The following is a 22,109-nucleotide window of genomic DNA, read 5'->3' on the forward strand; positions in this document are numbered from 1 at the left end:
GAAATATACCCAAGTTTACCTGGTGTCTGTATCCCCTTCGAGTTAATCATGATTGTACCGCCACTTTGCCCGGAATTGCTGTCGCCCTTGTCGTGTTATATGTTGCTGTGGCGTGCGTACTGTAAGACCTTCGGTACACACACCATCAGATTATTTGACTTGTCGCTATATACACAACAGTTGTCAATGTCGATCACAACATGTTGTGCGATACATTACAGAGCACACCGGAATATATTTCCAGCAGCCCACTTTTTTCCTTTGGGAAAAAAGTAGTGAGGTGTCAGATGTGAGGTTCGGACGAGCCATCTGAATGGCCCACTTTGGTAAATCAAGTGGAAAACAGAAATTGCCGCCAGTAGCTACCATAATTTGCGAAACTCGTCTTGCTGCATGAACGAAAGTTGCGCAGATTGGTTCCACTGAGAAATTACTAGCCGCCCAAAATGTTAAACACTTCCAGACATCCGTCGTCCATCACCGCTATGACGGACGAGCGATGGAAGTCAATGTCATTAAGCACCAAACTGTTGTTCCAGGTCTTTATTGTTTTTTTTCCAAATGTGCTTAAGCCTTTTCATTCAATAAGGACAGCTAGGCAGCGGAACATTACTTTAACTTGTCCACGAAAGTTTTCAGATGAAATGCCATTTGAAAAGCGTATCTGCAAAATTCGATCCAGCAGTCACAGTTTTCGTCTTATTACTGTGAAAACAATGTGGCTTTGAATTAGAGGTTTTATTACCGAAAGTATGTGGGGTTTAAGGCACTTTCAACATATCGTTGACGAAGACTTTTAGATCTGTGAACATGTCAGTAAGGGTACACCCAGCCACGGGGAGCGACGGACAGCTATTACCGGACCTCTGTATTGATATTGGCCTTCCGTGGCCGCTGTGGGAAACATATACACGTCGCCTGTCTAAGGGGCCTTGCCACGGTCTGCGCGGCTCCCCCCCGACGGAGGTTCGAGTCCTCCCTCGGGCACGGGTGTCTGTGTTGTCCTTAGCGTAAGTTAGTGTACGTTAGATTAAGTAGTGTGTAAGCCTAGGGACCGATGACCTCAGCCGTTTGGTCCCATAGGAACTTACCACAAATTTCCAAAACGTACAGTGACGTTACAGTAAACAAGTACAATGGTGATTACGGAAAACGCATCGCACTGTGAATGCTTCCAGGATATTTCGCATATACAATCATGCGGTTCAGCGTACCTTCATGAAATATCACGATAAAAACTTAACAATAAGCCGACCGAAGTTTGGTTGGTTTGGGGCTGGAGATCAGACAGCGAGGTCATCGGTCCCTAGGCTTACACACTACCTAATATAACTTGAACAAACTTACGCTAAGGACAACACACACACACACACACACATGCCCGAGGGAGGACTCAAGCCTCCGACGGGAAGAGTCGCACGAACCGTGGCAAGGCGCCCTAGACCGCTTGGCTAATGAAAAACATTTGTAATTTGTAATCGTGCATTTCATTGTTTGTCGTTCGTTAATTTCACAGATTGTAAAAGTAGAATGATAGGAAATGAGTCTCCAGAGTTGCTCACTAATACTTACAAAATGTCAATAACAAAACCAATCCTGAATATAATAAGAAACATTCGTTCGTGTTCATGACTTGTTCTTGTTTAAGAAGTGGGGTGATTCTGGTGTGTAGTTCTGGTTCTTGAAAGAGCCACTTTCCTCAGTTCTAGTAGGTCTTTCTTCGACAGAAAGAAACGTTAAATGGTAATCAGCTTATCTTAATGTTGCTTTCCAGGTATCTCACAAGAGCCTGGCAAACTTCTGGTATAGTGTTAGACAGCGATGCAGTAGGTACCTTGAACTGGACATGAATCTAGAGTAATTGTTACCAATAGCATGAAATCAATCAGATCTAATCTTTTTGCCACTGGTATAGTGTCCCTGTATTTTATACACTACTGGCCATTAAAATTGCTACACCAAGAAGAAATGCAGATGATAAACGGATATTCATTGGAGAAATATATTGTACTAGAACTGACATGTGATTACATATTGGCCGCGTAGGATTAGCCGAGCGGTCTCAGGCGCTGCAGTCATGGACTGTGCGGCTGATCCCGGCGGAGGTTCGAGTCCTCCCTCGAGCATGGGTGTGTGTATTTGTCCTTAGGATAATTTAGGTTAAGTAGTGTGTAAGCTCAGGGACTGATGATCATAGCAGTCAAGTCCCATAAGATTTCACACACATTTGATTTGATTACATTTTCACCCAATTTGGGTGCGCAGATCCTGAGAAATCAGTACCCATAACAACCACCTCGGGCCGTAGTAACGGCCTTGATACGCCTGGGCATTGAGTCAAACAGAGCTTGGATGACGTGTACACGTACCTAAACGATACCACAGTTCATTAAGAGCAGTGACTGGCGTACTGTAACGAGCCGGTTGCACGGCCACCATTGACCAGACGCTTTCAATTGCTGAGAGATCTGGAGAATGTGCTGACCGGGGCAGCAGTCGAACATTTTCTGTATCCAAAAAGACTTGTACAGGAATGCAACATGCGGTCGTGCATTATCCTTCTGAAATGTAGGGTGGCGCAGGGATCGAATTAAGGGTAGAGCCACGGGTCGTAATACATCTGAAATGTAACGTCCACTGTTCAAAGTGCCGTCAAAGTGAACAAGAGGTGACCGAGACGTGTAACCAATGGCACCCCATACCATCACGCTGGGTGATACGCCAGTATGGCGATGACGAATACACGCTTCCAATGTGCGTTCACCGCAATTTCGGCAAACACGGATGCGACCATCATGATGCTGTAAACAGAACCTGGATTCATCCGAAAAAATGACGTTTTGCCATTCGTGCACCCAGGTTCATCGTTGAGTACACCATCGCAGGCGCTCCTATCTGTGATGCAGCGTCAAGGGTAACCGCAGCCACGGTCTCCGAGCTGATAGTCCATGCTGCTGCAAACGTCGTCGAACTGTTCGTGCAGATGGTTGGTGTCTTGCAAACGTCCCCATCTGTTGACACAGGGATGGAGACGTGGCTGCACGATCCGTTACAATCATGCGGATAAGATGGCTGTCATCTCGACTGCTAGTGATACGAGGACGTTGGGATCCATCACGGCGTTCCGTATCACCCTCCTGAACCCACCGATTCCATATTCTGCTAACAGTCATTGGATCTCGACCAACGCGCGCAGTAATGTCGCGATACGACAAACCGCAATCGCAATAGGCTGCAATCCGACCTTTATCAAAGTCGGAAACATGATGGTACGCATTTCTCCTCCTTACACGAGGCACCACATCAACGTTTCACCAGGCAACGCCGGTCAACTGCTGTTTGTATAAAAGAAATCGGTTTTAGTGTAACAATTTTAATGGCCAGTAGTGTATTTTCCTTTGCATTCTGAGGTCCAACGAGGTAAAGTATGATTTTAGAAATCATTCTAAGACATACGAGTAAAGTGTTTAAACAGCATCATATTACTTGCCACCTTTATGTCTGCCACCAGACACTACGAAAGAAGGAAAACAGACTAGAGTTTAACGGCCCACGGACAACGTGGTCTTTAGAGGCGAACCACAAACTCAAATTGCAGAGAGATGCGGATTGAAATCGGCTGTGCCCTTTTGAGAGAAACCATCGTGGTATTTGCGTGGAGCGATTTAGGGAAATCACGGAAAACCTAAATATGGATGCCCGGGCGGGGATTTGAACCACCGTCCTTCCGAGTGCTAGGCCAATGTGCTAACCAGTGCACCACCTCGCTCGCTCGTATATTTTCCCGCAAGAGGCGTTTATTTACTGAGCACTAGCGCCTCCTTCTGCGTTTTCGTCTTTGTCAAAAACGAATACTAGCTGCGGCAGCAGCAGCTGCAGCTAGCAACGTGGATGCTGTGAACAATGGAGTAGTGCGCAGATCTTCTGTATAGGCACACACACACACACACACACACACACACACACACACACACACACGCTTGCCCTTTGTTTGTGTGTGAGGCTACTGCAGGCGCACGTCGAATAGGTGAAAGACGCACAAGATAAATAAAGCTGAAGGCGATCCAGGTTTGAACAGTTCTGGTCATTCCCCTTCACCAAGCGCCGGCAACCAATGAGATGCCCCATTTCAGACCTCTATGAATAAAAGTGGACAGCGGCCAACGGCCTTGCCGCAGTGGAAACACCGGTTCCCGTCAGATCACCGAAGTTAAGCGCTGAAGGGCTGGGCCAGCACTTGGATGGGTGACCATCCCGTCTGCCGAGCACTGTTGGCAAGCGGGGTGCACTCAGCCCTTGTGAGGTAAACTGAGGAGCTACTTGATTGAGAAGTAGTGGCTCCGGTCTCGTAAACTGACATACGGCCGGGAGATCAGTGTGCTGACCATATGTTCCTCCACATCCGCATCCGGTGACGCCTGTGGGTGAGGGTGACGCGGCGGTCGGTCGGTACCGTTGGGCCTTCATGGCCTGTTCTGGCGGAGTGAAGTTATTTATTTATTTTGCGATAAATGCTCTTCTCCAGAGTTCGCCCTGTCCAGCTTTCAGTTGGCTTACCCTTTCATTCTTTATTGCCCTCGGAAGCACTTTCTACGAATTGGCAGCGTGGAGAGCGTCTCCCTTCTCTGTGATCGCGAACAAGCTGACCACCTCCCCTCCGTGGTATCCTAATTCTCTCTCTCTCTCTCTCTCTCTCTCTCTCTCTCTCTCTCTCCCCCTCCGTCTCACTCCGCGAGAACCAGTATAATGCGTACCTCCTTGTCTCTTAACGTGCGATCATATTGGGTGTCAGATGAAATTTATGATTCAACTGATAATTTCCTGCTTGAGAGGACGAATCTTTTTATCTTTATATGAAGAGTCACTGACCGATGTAGAAGTAACTTCAGGCGTGCCACAGGAAAGTGTGATGGGACCTTTGCCGTCCGTGCAGTATATTAATGACCTGGCAGAAAATATTAGCAGTAAACTCACTTTTCTCATATCATGCATTTGTCCGTAATGAAGTACAGTCAGGAAAAAAAGCTACCGAGACATTTAGACATCTTGAGAAGACTCCAAAGTGGTGGAAAGATCGGCAACTTGCTTTAAATGTCAAGAAATGCCACAACAACCAGTGATTCAGAATTGGAATCAGTCAACTCGTACAAATAGCTGGAAGTAGCAATTTATGGGGGTTATGAAACGGAATTATGACAGAGGTTCGGTCGTAGGTAAAGCGGGTGACATATTTGAAATTTGAATCAGCCTACATAACACTCCCATGAACTATTCTAGGACATTGCTCAAGTGTTTGGATACTATTGGAGTGCTGTTGATCACACGCAAAGAAGGGCAGCAAGAATGGCCACATGCTTGTTCGTCTTATGGCACAGAGAGAGTCACGTAGATGCTGATGAAGCTGAATTGACAGACGCAGCTATACCACGAAAGCCTCTTTACCTCAAGTTTCAAGGACAAGCATTAAGTGAGGAATCTAGGAATATACTACGATACCCTTAGTCTCGCTGCCGTACGGACCGTGAAGACAAGCAGTCTGGCATTTAAGCAATAATTCCTCGCGAGCATGGAACTAGACGAATAATTTTAGACATCACGTCTACAGATGTTGCTCTTTATTGATTATTAAAAAAACGCATCTTCAGCAGTGCTTGTTTACTGGAAGAAGCCCTAATAACTGGTACAGTAATAAGCACTCTCTGGGACGCACTTCACAGTGGTTTACTGAGTATGGATGTGAATGTAGATGAAGATGACTAATATTTAAAGTTATGCTCCAACATCCTGTATACGTGAACAGGAGTGTTGGGTGTCTAGTGGGCAAGACATTGATAGCTTTTGGAGGTGGTTCTAGCTAGTTGTGGTTTTCCAGAGTTCGAGCTGTCTGACGCAATAACGTCTGCGGTTAGCAGATCCTGTTTCTCCTGTATCCGACGGGTTTAAGAGAGAGATCTCAAGCATCCATTGCCATTTTTCATTCTTTTTACTTCGGTCATTGTGAATACAAGTTACATTAAAACGGTAGGATATCACATTCAGTTCGAGAAATATCAAAATTCATCACAGCGAGTGAAATAGCCGAAACAGAAATTTTATGTAATTGTCGATTTCTGTTCTTATGTAAATCTCGCGATGCTGTATGGTCCGCTTTCTTATTTTATTTATCAGGATTAAGCTTTCTTGAATTATGTTTCTCGATCGAATACTTGCCCTTACTGTTGTAATTGGCTACCATAGGAGCCAGTCATGTACGCTGTCTGTCGGTGAAACTTTTAAATTCGTTTTTTTTTGTGATTTATCGTTATTGTCTGTGTTTCTGAGTGGGATGTGGCGACCAACCCGAAGTGCCTAGACTTACAAATATATTTCGATGCGGATATCCACTGAGGTGAGAAAAGACCTGGGATAGCGATACGCACATATACAAATGGCGTTAGTATGGCGTACACAAGTCATAAAAGGGCAATGCATTGGCGTCATTTGTACTCAGGTGATTCATATGAAAAGGTTGCCGACGTGATTTTGGCCGTACGACCGGAGTTAATAGACTTTGAACGCGGACAGAGCAGTGGCCTACGGCCTTCACTTAACGACCGAGAGCAGCGGCGTTTGCGTAGACTTGTCAGTGCTAACAGAGAATCAACACTGCGTGAAATAACCGTAGAAATCAATGCGGGACGTTAGGACAGTGCGGCGAATTTTGGCATTAATGGGCTGTGGCAGCAGACGAGGGCTGCGAATGCCTTTGCTAACAGTACGACATCACGCTCCCGTAACCATATCGGTTGGGCCCTAGAGGACGGGAAAACTGGCCCGGTCAGTTGAGTCCCGATTTCAGTTGGTAAGAGCTGATGGTTGGATTCGAGTGTGGCGCGGACCCCACGAAGTCATGGTTCCAAATTATCAACAACGCACTGTACAATCTGGTGGTGGCTCCATAATGGTGTCGGCTGCGCTTACACGGAATGGACTGGGTCCTCTGGTCCAACTGAACCGATCATTAACTGGAAATGGTTATGTTCGGCTACTTTGAGACCTTCTGCAACCATTCATGAAATCCACTACTGTACAGCTACTCTACTGATGACAAACAGCTGGAGACACCGTCTGCCGTAAAATATCTATGCGTAACTATCCAGAGCTACCTTAAGTGAAATGACCACATGAAACAGATAGTGGGAAAAGCAGACAGCAGACTCAGATTCATCGGAAGAAGGAAATGTAACTCATCTACGAAAGAAGTGGCTTATAAGGCGCTTGTTCGCCCGATTCCTCAGTATTGTTCATCTATCTGGGATCCCTATCAGGTAGTACTGATAGAGGAGATAAAGAAGTAGAGGAAACAGAGAAGATCCAACGAAGAGCGGCGCGTTTCGTCAAGAGATCGTTTACCTGGCGACTGACCATTACAGAGATGCTAAACTCCACTGACAGACGTTACAAGAGAGGCGCTGTACATCAAGGAGAGATTTACTATTAAATTTTCGGGACATCGCTTTTCATGAGGAGTTGGACAACATATTACTTCCCCTCCACATTTATCTCGCGTATTGACCACGAGGAGAAAATTCGAGAAATAAGAGCCAATACAGAGGCATACCGACAATCATTCTTCCCACGCACTATTTGCGAGTGGAACAGCGCTGAGGGATAATAGTGGTACCGAAAGTACCCTCCGCCACACACGGTAAGGTGGCTTGCGGAGTATGATGTAGATGTACCTGGTGATGAAAAAGTCAGTATAAATTTGAAAACTTAATAAACCACGGAATAATGTAGATAGAGAGGTAAAAATTGACACACATACTTGGAATGACATGGGGTTTTATTAGAACCACCCCATATTGCTAAACACGTGAAAGATCTCTTACGCGCGTCGTTTGGTGGTGATCGTGTGCTCAGCCGCCACTTTCGTCATGCTTGACCTCCCAGGTCCCCAGGCCTCAGTCCGTGTGATTATTGGCTTTGGGATTACCTGAAGTCTCAAATGTATCGTGATCGACCGACATCTCTGAAAGACAACATCCGACGCCAATGCCTCACCATAACTCCGGACATGCTTTATAGTGCTGTTCACAACATTATTCCTCGACTACAGCAATTGTTGAGGAATGATGGTGGACATATTGAGCACTTCCTGTAAAGAACATCATCTTCGCTTTGTCTTACTTTGTTATACTAATTATTGCTATTCTGATCAGATGAAGCGCCATCTGTCAGACATTTTTTTAACTTTTGTATTGTTTTGTTTGTAATAAAACCCCATGTCATTCCAAGCATGTGTGTCAATTTGTACCTCTCTATCTACATTATTCCGTGATTTATTCAGTTTTCAAATTTATACCGACTTTTTGATCACCCGGTAGCTGAAACAACGATGGAATTTTTATAGATGACAATGCCCCATGTCACCGGGCTGCAATTCTTCGTGATTGGTTTGAAGAACATTCTGGACAGTTCTAGCGAATCATTTGGCCACCCGGATCGCCCGACATGAATTGCATCGAACATTTATGGGACATAATCGAGAGGCCAGTTCGTGCACAAAATTGTGCAGCGGCAACACGTTCGCAATTATGGCCGCCTGTTAAGGCAACATGGCTCAATATTTCTACAGGGGACTTCCAACGACTTGAGTCCATGACACGTCAGCCTGCTGCACTACGCTGAGCAAATGGAGGTCCGAAACTGTATTAGGAGATACCCCCATTAGGACTTCAGTGTATTTCATAACCACGTCTCGCAAGAAATCGGTTGGTTTCTTTTGAAAATTCTCCAAAAACTTCTGATGTTCATTTCATATTTGATCCAGTCAGAATGTGGCACGCATCGTACACAAGGCTTTCACTCGGCATTACATGCATCTTACGCTCTCTTCTGATGTGCTTAAACTGTCAGCTGTTTCTGATATCTTCAGTGGTTACTGTGAAACAGCTGCAAACATAAATGTTTGTTTCTATCAGCGCCTTATGTATGCCGTATGGCGAATGACCTCTCTGTCGATGGGAGATTAGACACTGACCTTCCTAACTCTTGCTTGCCGAATTCGATAGGGAGTTTCTTTTCTTTCTCTGCTACAAGATGAGCAAAATACAGAAAAATCGTCTACTACAGAGGGAACACCGAACCGCGGTAATTATGCCATTAGTTGCTATAGCAAATACACTTACAAATTTTGAAAGTTCGTATTTGTTAGCCTTTGTTGCATCACCTCCTAACGTATGCACGTAGAAGAAAATGACATTGCCAATGGAGATTGTATCATTGACTATTTTCTTCCATCAGTAATCATGAAAGCATTTCAAAATGCAGCTGTCTGTTTCGACCGGCGGATGATTGTCAACAGACTGTTTATGGATAAAAAACAGGAGACAACAAGACTCATAAAATACACAAATTCTGCCAAGTAGCTTTTCTATGTAATGATAAAAACGAATAAAATCATATAACTAAGCGCACGTGCTGAAAGTGGTCGTTGCGTTGTCAACGTAAGTATTGGCAACAGTAGGCAAAGGGCTGGATTTCCAGACTGAGTGCAGTCCTCTTTCTATTCATTCATATATATACTAAATCTGAGCAAAAATTTCCGGGCTCACAACCATTACAGCTGACCTGTACGAGCAAAGTCAAGACAGAAAAAAATTCGTTTCGGCGCTAACAGCGAATTGTAAAATCTCGCTCTTGCTATGCGAGCTGACGGATACCGTCAGACGAGCAGTCCTTAATGGAACTATTCACAGATAATAGGCGACACGGGCAGAATCGGAACGAAAAATGGATGTTAGGAGGAAAAATAAGGGCAAATAAAAAAATCAATGCCATGTTGAAAATTATGACACAAAAGATTAAAAATGAAAGAAATTACATCAAAACCAGTTAACTGAAAACAATAATAATCAAGAGGCATTTTAATAAATATTTAAAAATGAAAAAAAAAAATTATAATCCGACAAGATTCGCACCCACGATCTTTTGCATCTGAAACTGTAAATTTACCACTACGCTACTCAGAAGACCTTTCCGTTATAATGTTATATTTATATATCTATAGCCAGTTGCAACGATCATTTGCTGCTTTAGGTTTCACACCATGTCGTATGAAGTTTACCTATTGTAAACCGGTCTCTGTAATGATAATGCCGAATATGTGAAGCCGAATCGCCTCTTGTACGAAGGAATCCAGCAGAGGTGTGCACGAGATATGCGTTATTTCGTTGCCATCGTTTTGTGCGTATTAATTTGGTTGTCAGTTGAAGACATGAAGTCTGTGTTTATCATGTGTGAAGTAAAAGGACCAGATCCGGGATTCAGGGTGCCGGCACAACAAGAAATAATGCCAGACAAGGAATTGGAAGTGAACTGACCGTTTGTTGAGGCCGTTTGGCAACAGCGAACTCTTCGTGCGTGACGTTGAGCGCTCTGATTGGAGGAAGACACCTCCAGTACGTGAAGTGCCAATTATCAAGTAATTTTAATCAGACAATTGTCCACGTTCGAAGTCACTGAGCTCCAGTGACTGACTCCCGTCCCTTGTCGCATCTAGTGGTCAATTTTACATTACATACTTTTCCTCAGGCAGTGTATATTAGTAAGAAGCAGCACTTCGGCAGATTTTTTAGATAAATTTGTTAGAGTAATGATGACCACTGCTGGTTGAAATCGGTAACTGCATTTTGAAATGCATTTATGATCGTTGTCGCAAGAAAATGAAAGTACATATGCACGTAGTACTGTACTCTGTTGTTAGTAACTGAACATACTTTTACTCAAATTTACCCTCTCACTTCAAAGCTTCTGAGGCCGCTAACACCAATTCTGAAACTCTTCAAGGAGGCATGTTGCTCGCTGTTTAACAGTTCGCGGCTGTCTGAGACGGCTTAAGCGCTAAGCCACCGTTGCTAGATATATCTTTACATTTGTTTTTCGAGTATGTAGATTATAAAGCCTTGACGAATCCTTTTTTGCCCGCCTATGAAACCAGTATAGATATGTACTTCCGAAGCGATGCTTCTGTGGTCGCGGATCGGGGTTGACTTACGCCCCTTATCTTATCACGGTCTGTGTGTCGCAGTGTGGCGTCGGGTGTCGGGAGGTTCGATAATTGCCACAGCTGCAACCGAGGCTGCGAGGGGATGGGCAGTCTTGTTTGTTCTTGCAAGTGTATTTTAATTGTCCAAAAAAGAGGTTCAGATGGCTCTAAGCACTATGGGACTTAACATCTGAGGTCATCAGTCCCCTAGACTTAGAACAAATTAAACCTAACTAACCTAAGGACATCACACACATCCATGCTCGAGGCAGGATTCGAAACTGCGACCGTAGCAGCAGCGCGGTTCTGGACTGAAGAGCCTAGAACCACTCGGCCACAGCGGCCGGCTTTTAATTGTTCACGTTGGACTTTATAACTTACCTGTCTGTGAAGCAGTACACAAACGTATTCTATTGCGTAATGGTCACTTGAAACTCTCCAAAACCTCTGGTTTCTTTAAGTTACTCATTTCCCATCTCTTTAATTTTCTACCTTTCTGCAATTACTTCATTTTAATCTGCACTTGACAACCAACAAATTGCAGAGTCAGTATCTGTAGCTGGAAATGATTTGCAGTTTAAAATCTTGTTTCGGTATTTCTGTATTACCATTATGTAATCTATTTACAGCGTTCCTGTTTGTTCTATTATTATCTTAAAAGAAATATTAGCGATGATTAAATTGTGCTATGTGCTATGCGCAAAGCTCTACCAGGCGGCTTTTTTCATTCCTTTCCCCTAGTCTATGCGCTCCTATTGTTTTCGCCTCTCATCATTTTTCCACTCTCCAATTCCACTCCCCCATCAAAATTAAATATTCATCTCCTGTACGTATCTGAAAAATTATTTTGTTTCCGACTACATTCTTTCAATCACTTCATCGTCTGCGGTGCTAGTTGGCATATAAACTTGAACTACTGTGCTGGGCGTCGGCTACGATTATGCATTCACTAAGCTGTTCATAGAATCTTATTCGCGTTCCTATTTTCTTATTCATTACTAGACTTATTCCTGCAATACCGCTATTTGATTTTGTAACTGTAACCCTTTATTCACCGGAAGTCCTATTCTTACCGCGATCGCACTTCACTGATTCCCACTCTATCTAACTTCAACTTCACTAATTCCCATTATATGTAAAACTTACCACTTCCCTTTTTAAATTCTCTAGGCTGCCTACCCACTTAATGGATACAACCTTCCACGCTCCGACCTGTAGTATGCCTGTTCTGTTTTTCCGCATGACAATATCCTCCGGAATATTTTACCCAAGAGGACGCTGTCATCATTTAACTATGCTGCATGCCCTCGTGATATAACGACTGTAGTTAGATTTGCTTTCAGCCGTTCGCAGTACCATTATAGCAAGGCCATATTGGCTAATGTTAATAGGCCAGATCGGTCAGTCATCCAGACCGTTTTCCCTGCAAACACTCACCATACACCTCTCTGTTGTGGCTGCACCTAGGTTACGGCTATCTGTATCGTTGAGGCACGCAAGTCACCCTACTTCGATAACGTCCATGTTTCATGAAGGGTTTGAAAAGATATAACTTCGTAATCACACTGTTTTAGAAACGGCAAAATATTCTTTTGAAAGGAGAAACGAGATACGTCAATCAGAAAACAAACAATTGTTAGCACGGTCGCATATTCAAATAGCTAGTTTACGTGACTTTTAAATTTTGAATATTTCCTTAAATAAAAGATTCCACACGAACTACTTATTCTGGACAGCAGTTGGTGAAGTATACGCAGAATTTTCGCCCTTCCCCGTGATTCCAAATGGATGACCCTACGTGACAATCTCTTCTCAGGCCTTTTCGTATTGTTCGTACACCGTAAGTTGCTTTTCCTCCACAAAATCAAAGGTCGAACTTGTGACATTTGATTTCTTTCCTTTCCCGCCAGAGTATACCTGCAGAGACGGTCTCCAAAGTCCATCCCAGTTGTTGTCAATCTGTTCATTTATTGGGACTTAACTGTCCGTACTTCTGATCATTGTCATAATGCTTCTACTAACTATTTTGAAGGATTTTTGCTTTTGTTTCCTTTCTGATCTATTGTTTCCGTAAAATATCATTTAATTCTCCAGCAGTGAACTTTTCAACATTTATTCTTGACTTAATTCCAGCTGGTTTATCTTCTTTTGTGACTTTTACTCATAGATTTTTGTACTCTTCAGCATAGCATATGTATCACATAAAGAGCGCAGAGAAAAAAAATAGTGTTTATGTTTGAGGTGGTATTATAGCAATTGTGTCCGCAGCTCGTGGTCTTGCGGTAGCGTTCTCGCTTCCAGCGCACGGGGTCCGGGGTTCGATTCCCGGCGAGGTTCGGGGATTTTCCCTGCCTCGAAACGGCTGGGTTGTTGCATCATGATCATCATCATTCATCACCATCCCGCATCGCCGCTACACTCCTCAGAGTATGGGACCTCATCATTATATGGCATTGTATTGCACCTTCCTACGTTTCAAATCTACAATCTGATACTCTGCTAGAACGTTTGGGATTTTACCCTCGACACTGAGGCGCAAATTAGGCAGGAACTGTACGTCACTACCACCTCAACCACCACCTCTCTTTCTCTTGTAAGCCAAATACTGTGCTTGAAAATCCCATCACCAGGATTCGAACCGGCTGTTTCCGAGTCGAGCGCCAACACAGACGCAGATATCCAGACTTCCTACTGTAACGCAGTGGGGTTGAAGGAAAGGTCGTGGCTGTTATCTGCCCTCTACAACTAAATGTTTGTGTGCAGATGTCCACTCTTATATTACATCGAGTAGGTGGAGTCGCTCACACACCATGCTAGGTAAATCAACCACCAGCGTAGCAAAGGGAGTACGCATTCTCCTTTCATTCCGCGAGCGACTGAAACAATGAACTTGCGGTTGTTGTCTAGAGGGCGAGAGTGCGTCACGTGAGTCCCCGGTCACGTGTCCGTGTGTACGGCTGGTGGAACTGTTACTCGTGGGCCCCGGTGGAACGGCGTGTGACGCAGGCACTCCCCACCAAGACCGCTCACACCTTATCGCGTGGCGCAGTTGGATCGCTTCGCTACACTGACTCAACCTCGTCAGTGGCGAACGGTTGGCAGTATTGCCCAGTTATCAGGTGTTACAGCGCTGCGTCGTGTCTGACCTGGAAATCCTACGGCCGCCGGAAAACAATATCTGTACGTTAATAGGAGAATCCTGCTAGCTGTTACAGTTTTAATCAACCTAGGTGAGTAGTAGATAAAACGACATACTAGTCGTGGCGTAAAGTTTTCTTCAATCCGAAAACTGGCTTGGTGCAGTTCTTCACGTCGGTCTGTCTTGTGCAAATCTTGTCACCATTACATAACTGTTGCAGCCTACAAGCATTTGCATCTGCTTGCTGTATAATTGACGCCATGTCTTAAGAACTACGACATTTTTGTTATAATAAATAAACAACACCCTCTGAATCACAACTTAATATTTACCAACAACCTGTTTCAATTTGCACTGCAGATGATCTTCACGTCTAGGTTGCAACAAAAAGGCAATAACAGTAACGATTTTATTGAAGTGTAGTATTATGAACACTTGTGTCATGCCCGCATCTCGTGGTCGTGCGGTAGCTTTCTCGCTTCCCACGCCCGGGTTCGATTCCCGGCGGGGTCAGGGATTTTCTCTGCCTCGTGATGGCTGGGTGTTGTGTGATGTCCTTAGGTTAGTTAGGTTTAAGTAGTTCTAAGTTCTAGGGGACTGATGACCTAAGATGTTAAGTCCCATAGTGCTCAGAGCCATTTGAACCATTTTTGATTATCAACGCCGTGTGAAACTAACCTATAAAAACAAGGATGTGGTGGGAGAAAAATTGTCGGATAGGCTCGTGACATGTGCGTAAGTCCTAAATGAGTTCATTAAAACAGTCTAAAACTGTTTCTCTGTATATAATTAAGTAGAAGACCGATAAAAATTCAGACATAAAAGACACCTTAATGTTGTACATTTCAGCAGGAGTGGTGGGTTACACAGCAGTAGATTAAAAAGCAAATGTTATAAACATACTGACAGGACACTGTTCATCGTAAATTTTCGTTGTTGTTTACGTAGTTTTTTAGAAAATAATTTACAAAGTCAATGCAAAATAACCGAACATAACGTGTGGCTTTTAAGGAATTTACCTTCATTTTAGTGAATAAGAAGTTCCTGTTAAGAAGAAGCAATAAATTGGGGAATAGTTACGAAATAATCATAGAAAAGCCGAACGAAAAGGAGCCTAGTTACGAAATAACCATAGGTACTTTTAGCAAATAGCTGATATAAATTAACGAAGGTGTTAAGCGGCAATAGTTTGAGGAGGGAGTGGCCGCTGGAGTGCGCCACCTACCAAAGCAGGCTGAGTGACGGCCGGTGCAGCAGTGTATTTACGCGTGTCACGGGCTGCTGCCCGCGCCGACCGCTGTCCGTCACGGACAGCTAACATGATGGAACACATTCACGTTCGCGGAACGAGGAAGAACGTCGAGCATTATATACCAACTGGAGGACATTAAGGTTAACGTTACAGCGAAATTCATTCTGTTCGTTAATATTCTTGTCAGGTGCTTTGGCATGTAGCTCACCCTAGTGGCCACACACTTCTGAAATTGTTATCACTTAACATCTTGGTTAATTTACATCACTTGTTTGCTAAAAACAGCTTCTTTTATTTCGTAGCTTGGCACCATTTTCTTTGGTTTTTCTGCGATTATTTCGCAATTAGTCCCGTTTCTTTCCCCTTCTTAACTGACAGTAAGAGTCCTCTGTGTTTCTATCCCAGATAGCATAGCTTTAAGCCGGTTTCGAACTTGTTTCCAGATGTAAATTTCAAGTATATAAGCTTGATCAAAGCTGGAATATTCAGGCCTGTTAGTTGGATTCAAGCTTGAAACAAACTTCAAAGTTGGCAGAGTTCAAGCTGTATTTCAAGCTTGGCTTATCAAGTTTGGCTCCAGCTGTATCTACACACGTGGAATACAGCCTGGTATTTACAGCTTGTTTTAAGCTATATAATTATTAATCTGAATTTATTGAACCTAATTAATTAAATAAATATCAGAATGGAAATGGTGTGAAAAAAAATTATCAAGACATGTATGTTTAAAAATTTGTATTTTCAAAGTGTTTAAAATTGTTTTATTTTAAAATTTAATTATTCTGAAGCCCCTCCGGTCCCAGCACACAGACCAGAGCAGGATCAAATATCGCTGACTTCTGCCGGTATAATGATCCTGTAACTGGTAAAAGAAAATGTTAGCCGTACCTAAACATAAAAAATGTAAAAAGTTGAAACTGATCAACCTAAATATGATTTATGCCCCAGATTAGCAAAAATAACTTCAAACTCACTGATGAACAACTTGGCTGGTAATCCATTTCACTTTCATCCAGGCTCAATTTTTCTATGTAAAAGAATATGATATTTCTTTACGTTACATAATAATATTTAACATTTGTAATATTAACATACCACTAGAGAAAAATGCATCAACGTACCTGTAATACACTATAAATCCTCTTCAGACCCGGTGTAGCAGTAAGGCAGGAGACGCCACACACTTACCAAACTATTTTCCAGTATAAAACAAACTTCACAACAGTCAACAATCATTAACGCGCGTCACAAAGGTAAAATGGCCGTAAATCTAGCAGTCAGTGTAAGCCAGGCTTATAAACGCTTATGGCGCTTCCCGTGGACGTCTATGGAAGCTATGCTGCGTGCGCATCTGCTGTACAGCCTTCCAGGGAAATTACAGTTTATTTCAAGCTGGGGAAAATTATTTTAATTCAAGCTAAATTTGTACAGCTTGATGTAAACTGTGTAACAGGTTGATTTTTCAATCTTGAATTTTCAACTGAACCTAAACTCAATATCCACCTTGAAATCAGCTTGAGTGCTAGCTGGGATTCTTATTCAACAAAATGAAGGCAAATTCGTAGTTTTAAGTATGTTCCGTGATTTTACAGTGCATTTTAAAATATGTAAACAAGAACAAAAATGTACGATACACGTTGTGCTGTCAGTGTGCTTGTAACATTGCTTTTTTATTTTATTGTGTAACTCATCATTCATCCTGAACTTTACTTCATTAACGTGTCCTTTAAGTCTGATTTTTTTTTTTAATTTCCTATTTAAATACATGTAGAGAAATAGTTTTACATTGTTTTAATGTCTCCATCTAGGACTAACGAACATGTCTCGTGACTATCCGAAAATTTTCTCCCCACCACGGGCTTGTTTTTTGTGTTAATTTCACATAATGTTGACAAACTGCACTTCGCGGCGCCAGATAATGAGTGAACTCATAAAATTTTGTTGTGGTTTCTACTATCCGTGAGACAAGTGTTCGTAATATCACACTTGTGTACAATGATTATAGTTATTGCCTTTATTGTTCCAAACTAGACCTGAAGACTATACGCAACGCAGATTGAACCCAGTAGTTGGCAAATAAAAAGTTGTGATCCGGTCAATGTTTTTTTTTTTTTATCTGCTTACTTTATTCATCTCTTGGTCATCCTCTACAATTTTCAACCTTCACATACGTTTTCTTCCACTATCGAATTGATAATTATTCCTGCAGAAGACAATTTGTCATTTCATATGAATACCTGGAAGCAGCAGTGAAAGGTGGTTGGGGGTCTGGATGTGAACTGAAACGATGTGCTCAGTTGTAAAGTGAAACGCATAGATTCTTTGCTAAAAAAAAAACTTCAGTTTAACTGCGTAAGGAACTGCTCACACAACATTTGTATGTTCCAAGATGAGAAAGTGTTGACACACACACACACACACACACACACATATATATATATATATATATATATATATATATATATATATATATATATATATGCGCGCGCGCAAACATTTGAATAAAGGTACCTTACAAGGTTGCTACATAGAGGGTACCTTATAAACAACTCCGTCGAAACAGGTTTCGGAAGGCATCATGGGATGCGGATGTGGAGGGGCGTGTGGTCAGCACACCGCTCTCCCTGGCGTTGGTGAGTTTTCGTACTTCTCAATCAAGTAGCTTCTCATTTTGCTTCATAACAGCGCTCGGCAGACCGGAAAGGATGCTATATCTAGCGAAAATCTACTTATGAAATACGAAAAATCAGTTTTTAGGACACAGTCTATAAATATCCTTCAGCCTCATGCAAAACCTACGAATATGAAGGTAGGCCATTCACAGCTCACTTATAGACAGTCGCGTATACACTTTCCATGTGTCGTCCATAAATGACACCGTCAGGAAGGAACATTTGAAACGATAAAAAGCACCCTTTACTAACGATTTGCAGATTATGCAAAAACATGCAGAAAGAGCTACATAGTGTTGATTGATTTGTTGGAGACGGCCGACACTCGTTGCGTCAGAATACATGCTTCCGTACTACGCAGTACGTAATATTGCCGAGTCCAAGACACTGGTGAGTCACACAACTCTCACGGTCTCCTGTAAATTCGCTACCGCAGCGCCGCCAAGCGGCTGGCACAGTGAAACAGCTGCGAAGCGTCTGTGTATACGAAGTGGAGAAGCACATTCAAAAAACAAGAGGGGTCGTATTTCGGAGTTTATTCTAGCGCTATAAATTGTAGCTCCTGTACTTGGATTTGCCATGTGTGAAGCGCTGTTATTATTTATCAAGAACAGAAAATTGGCACAATACGATTAATTGATTATGCATGAATGGTAGCATAAATGTACGGAAACAGAATTTTATTGTTGAATGTAATGGAACGTGTGCTAGCTGTAGTTTTATGATATGCACACATATAAGAAGAAAGTGGCACAAGTGGATATGCTGGAGGAGTAAATGTTACAGCTGAGAAAGGAAACCTTGAAATATAAGCATTATAAGTACGTGCAAGGCAAAAATGCAAGAGGATTCATAAGAAGACCTAGCAACAAATCTCCAGGAGTGTAAAAATCGTGCGTAGTTTTAACTCTTAAATCCGCAAAGAAACTTGTGAAACGAACTAAAATCGGCGCAAAGCATCAGATAGTATGTGCCAGACACGCGGATACTCTTAAGCAGTTCCTTTTGAAGTTAATCACATCGGCTTACAATGCATTTCTCGTCTTAAATAATATTTTATGATACAACTACCACTCTACTACTGTGAACTGTGTATATTACGTAGCAATGAGATATCATTATTGTATTTTGACAGTAACAGGAGGCAGGATATTACTAATTACATTTTTTATTCGTATTGGGAAAAACACCACCACCTATGATGACTGGTAAATATGGAACTTACAGCATTAAAAATAACAAGTTCTCAGTTTTCATCATATAATTCTTCTGTTACTACACTACTGGCCATTAAAATTGCAACACCAAGAAGAAATGCAGATGATAAACGGATATTCATTGGACAAATATATTATACTAGAACTGACATGTGATTACATTTTCACGCAATTTGGGTGCATAGATCCTGAAAAATCAGTACCCAGAACAACCACCTTTGGCCATAATAACGGCCTGGGCATTGAGTCAAACAGAGCTTGGATGGCGTGTAGAGGTACAGCTGCCCATGCAGCTTCAACACGATACCACAGTTCATCAAGAGTAGTGACTGGCGTATTGTGAAGAGCCAGTTGCTCGGCCACCATTGACCAGACGTTTTCAGTTGGTGAGAGATCTGGAGAATGTGCTGGCCAGGGCAGCAGTCAAAAATTTTCTGTATCCAGGAAGGCCCGTACAGGACCTGCAACATGCGGTTTTGCATTATCCTGCTGAAATGTAGTGTTTAGCAGATATCGAATGAAGGGTAGAGCCACAGGTCGTAACACATCTGAAATGTAACGTCCAGTCTTCAAAGTGCCGTCAATGCGAACAAGAGGTGACCGAGACGTGTAACCAATGGCACCCCATACCATCACACCGGGTGATAGGCCAGTATGGCGATGACGAATACACGCTTCCAATGTGCGTTAACCGCGATGTCGCCAGACACGGATGCGACCATCATGATGCTGTAAACAGAACCTGGATTCAGCCGAAAAAATGACGTTTTGCCATTCTTGCACCCTGGTTCGTCGTTGAGTACACCATCGCAAGTGCTCCTGTCCGTGATGCAGCGTCAAGGGTAACCGCAGCAGTGGTCTCCGAGCAGATAGTCCATGCTGCTGCAAACGTCGTCGAACTGTTCGTGCAGATGGTTGTTGTCTTGCAAACGTCCCCATCTGTTGATTCAAGTATCGAGACGTGGCTGCACGATCCGTTACAGCCACGCGGATAAGATGCCTGTCATCTCGACTGCTAGTAATACGAGGCCGTTGGGATCCAGCACTTCGTTCCGTATTACCCTCCTGAACCCACCGATTCCATATTCTGCTAACAGTCATTGGATCTCGACCAACGCGAGCAGCAATGTCGCGATACGATAAACCGCAATCGCGATAGGCTACAATCCGACCGTTATCAAAGTCGGAAACGTGATGGGACGCATTGCTCCTCCTTACACGAGGCATCACAACAACGTTTCACCAGGCAACGCCGGTCAACTGCCGTTTGTGTATGAGAAATCGGTTGGAAACTTTCCTCATGTCAGCACGTTGTAGGTGTCGCCACCGGCACCAACCTTGTGTGAGTGCTCTGAAAAGCTAATCATTTGCATATCACAGCACCTTCTTCCTGTCGGTTAAATGTCGCGCCTATAGTACGTCATCTTCGTGGTGTAGCAATTTTAATGGCCAGCAGTGTACTTGCCAGCCGCTTGGAGCGCTTCACCTGTCAAAAGATTGGTTTACTGAAGTGATCGTGTCGAACCTCCTCTTGCCCGGCGTCGTGCAGCAACTCGACGTGGCATGGACTCAACAACTCGTTGGAAGTCCCCTGCAGAAACAGTGACCCATGCTGCCTCTATAGCCTTCCATAATTGAGAAAGTGTTGGCGGTGCAGGATTTTGTGCACGATCTGACCTCTCGTTTATGTCCCATAAATGTTGAATAGTATTCATATCGGCTGATCTGGGTGGTCAAATAATTCGCTCGAACTGTCCAGAACGTTCTTCAAACCAATCGCTAACAATTGTCGCCTGTTGACTTGGCGCATTGTCATCCATAAAAATTCCGTAGTTACTCGGGAACATGAGGTCCACGGATGGCTGTAAATGGTATCCAAGTAGCCGAATATCCAGAGGACTCGGGCCATTCCATATAAACACAGCCCACATCATCATGGAGCCACCAGCAGATTTCACTGTGCGTTATTGACAGCTTGGGTCCATGGCTTCGTGGTGTCTGCGCCAAACTCGATCCCTACCACCAGCTCTTACCCACCGACGTCGGGACTCGTCTGACCAAGCTACGGTTTTCCAGTTGTCAAGGGCCGTACATGGTCACTCGCCGAGGAGAAGCACTGCGAACTATGTCGTGCTGTTGGCAACGGTACTCGTGGGTCGTCTGCTGCCATAGACCATTAGCGCCCAGACATGGAAGACATTTTGACAACAAGACCACGAGTGAACAGACGACCAAAGTTTAAATACACCCAACCAGCGCGTACAGTAGCACACAACACCAGCCAAGAATACCCAGACCTCGCCCCCGTCATGAAACCACTAACACAAGGCATCCCAGTTCCCCCACACCTGACCCAAAGACACAGAAACTAAGCCCAGAATACACACACACACGCACACACACACACACACACACACACACACACACACACACACACACACACACACACAAGAACCATAGACCTAAGTTACACTTAAAAAGTAGCATAGAAATAATAAATTAAACATTAAAAGTAGCATGCACATCAAAATTATCGTACTACTATCGTATGCTACAACCTCTATATACACTAAAGTATTCAAAGAGAATTTACGGAATAATCATAATGGAAAATATTGTATAATATATAAAATATACACTATATTTCAATATGACTTAAAATCTTCAATATTTAAACCTCAATTTCTAACTTAACTTATTTTTAATATACCTTATTTTATATAATATTTTTGTACTTATTTTATATTTTTGTATTATTTTGTATTATTGTATTATTTTATATTTTTGCGTCTTGGTATAT

General features: G+C 43.1%; 1 protein-coding gene and 1 pseudogene across 4 annotated transcripts in view; both read left to right on the top strand.

The window, feature by feature from the left end:
* The window catches only part of LOC124625759 (actin cytoskeleton-regulatory complex protein PAN1-like), a 278,818-nt gene that overhangs the window by 110,532 nt on the left and 146,177 nt on the right, over positions 1-22,109 (top strand). Inside the window, exon 1 of one of the 4 annotated variants that reach the window (XM_047149201.1) lies at positions 14,152-14,259. The exons of the other annotated variants lie outside the window; for them this stretch is intronic. The gene's annotated coding sequence lies outside the window, so the exon portion shown is untranslated. Of the gene's footprint in view, positions 1-14,151; positions 14,260-22,109 lie in introns of those variants that run through there. 4 annotated transcript variants of the gene reach the window in all.
* Positions 4,160-4,277, top strand: LOC124546096 (annotated as a pseudogene).

The sequence above is a fragment of the Schistocerca americana genome, chromosome 8 (assembly GCF_021461395.2).
Source record: "Schistocerca americana isolate TAMUIC-IGC-003095 chromosome 8, iqSchAmer2.1, whole genome shotgun sequence".
NCBI classification, from domain to species: domain Eukaryota; kingdom Metazoa; phylum Arthropoda; class Insecta; order Orthoptera; family Acrididae; genus Schistocerca; species Schistocerca americana.